The following is a 2319-nucleotide window of genomic DNA, read 5'->3' as shown; positions in this document are numbered from 1 at the left end:
TGATTTCCTTGGGCACTCTACACAGAAATGGTTTCATTCTTAAGGCAGATGAGGATAGGGAAACCATCGAAATTGTTAAGGGTGCACTGACTGTGATGAAAGGAAAGATCACTGTAGGTAACATCTATAAACTGATAGGGAGTACAGTTGCAGGTGGAGATCGCTCTGTTGAATCATATGGTGAAAATGCAACAGGAACTTTGACCAAGCCAGGTTAGATGGTTTGGTTGCCCAACCCACTTTGGTATAAAGAGACTCCATGAGATTTTTTCTTCTAAAGGGGCTGAATATTCACTAAGGTGGAGATTTGTTTGGTAGGCGCATATACCGGGTGATGCATATCTCCTAAGGTGTTGGATATTCGCCAAGGTGGAGAATTGTTAGATATGGCTCATATCTGGGGAGTTGGAGTTTCTTTTGAAGAGGCGTGTCTCCTGGTGAAAAGGAGTGTCTCTTGGAATAAAGGGGGTTGGGAGGAGCGAGGGCGTGATTGTAATTTTATCTGAGGGTTTGTATATGTCTATTTATATGGGAAACCCTATGGGATGTAATTGAACTTCTCTGAATTAGTGAAACCGCCGCTCGCTCCCGAGGACGTAGGCAATTCTTTGCCGAACCTCGTTAAATCTCCGTGTTCTTCTAGTTTGTGTCGATTCCTGTTTTATTCCGCGTTAAATTTCACAACAGATCCCATCCATGGAGCCTTATTAAGGGTGTTTGGATCTCTCAGATCACGTCACCTCATTCAAGTCCACCGTATGTTTGTTAAGAGTAAATGATACCTTGAAATGACAACTCTTATTAATGACTTCAAAAAAATGTCTTATGGTGGTTCAATTTCTTGATATTCAGAGCACTCATCTCTTTTGTAGAATTTAAGTGGATATTCAAAAAATTGTTTTATAGTTCTTAATATCTCATAAAAAGTTTACATGCATTCTCATGGCTTCATTAGAAGCATGAGAAACCCTTGTGTGCTTTTGTGAACCACATTTAAGAAGATATGTTGGAAGGACAAGACTTAGAGCCTAGCTCAAGGGTTAAAAGAAAGTCCATTATGCTATATGCTTGACTAGCAACATTTGAAGGCATTAATTGAGTTATTAAAACTCACTAATAATAATATATCAATAGACAATTAAAACTCACCATTGGTTCCCTCGTCGTTGGCCACCTTCACATGCCCCAACTCACATTGCAATTCAACAATTACCCTCTTCAATTTGGTTTTTTATTGCCTTAAGTTGCTCAATTATTTCACTTACTCAACCAAGAGTGATTTTGAGACGTTGCAGTGGTAGGCCTTTTGTCTCATCAAGGGGAGAGGGGAGCGTTGCTACCTCATGATCTCTTATGATTCATTCTTTACGTCCTCGGCACCTCCATCTGCTACGTTCAAATGATCCTCTTTAGGAGATAACCGATCTGCTCCCTCGATTGCTTGATCTTCCCTTACCACATGAGCATCCCTGAATTGGATTTAAGACAGCTAGATGTCCCAGGCATGAAGGTAACCTACATTTATTTTTATATAGACATTGCCCTCGTATAGGGAGTGCGGGGATTAAGGGTCCGTTTGGGGCAGCTTATAAGTGTGGGCGGCGTTTTCAAAACGCCGCCATACCGTTTGGTTCGCGCTTTTCGCCAGCTTATCTGAAACTGCGTTTGGGTTTTTACACTAAACGCAGGCCGCGGGCCGACCCCTGCTGCCGGCCCGCGGACCGCCGGCCCCGGGGCCGCGTTACAGGATAAGCAGCTTATCCTGAAACGCACAAGCTGCCCCAAACAGACCCTAAATGTAAAATAGATTCCCCAACTTCAGATTCGATTTTAAATTGGTGGAACCATGTTCATTCCTATAATAATAACCAAACTCGCTCTCCCTCCCTCCTTCCCTCACTCTTTCTCTCTCTCTCTCTTTCCGCACTCTCTATTTCTTAATTGTGATTCACGAACGATATAAGATTTGATAATGTTCATTAATTAAAAAAACAATAATTAATTAATTAATTAATTAATCTTCATAGTATTTAAAATCAATTTTCTTAATTATAAAATTTAGGTACATGAAATTTGGAATAATTTGTTGAATATGTGCATTATATTTTCAAGGTCCAAATTGGTATATTTCTTTTTTCTTTCGTCTTAACCAAAAAAAAAAAAAAAAAAAAAAAAACATATTTTTCTTAAATAATTTCTACATAATTGAACTCACAAAATCTTAAAAAAAAAATTAAAAAAAAAAAATAAAAACGTTGGAACGTGGGAACAAGTAATTTATTGTATTTATCTAATTTATATATATATATATATATGTTC

Source organism: Phalaenopsis equestris, unplaced genomic scaffold (genome assembly GCF_001263595.1).
Source record: "Phalaenopsis equestris unplaced genomic scaffold, ASM126359v1 Scaffold000233, whole genome shotgun sequence".
Lineage (NCBI taxonomy): Eukaryota > Viridiplantae > Streptophyta > Magnoliopsida > Asparagales > Orchidaceae > Phalaenopsis > Phalaenopsis equestris.
This window is presented reverse-complemented; position numbering follows the sequence as displayed.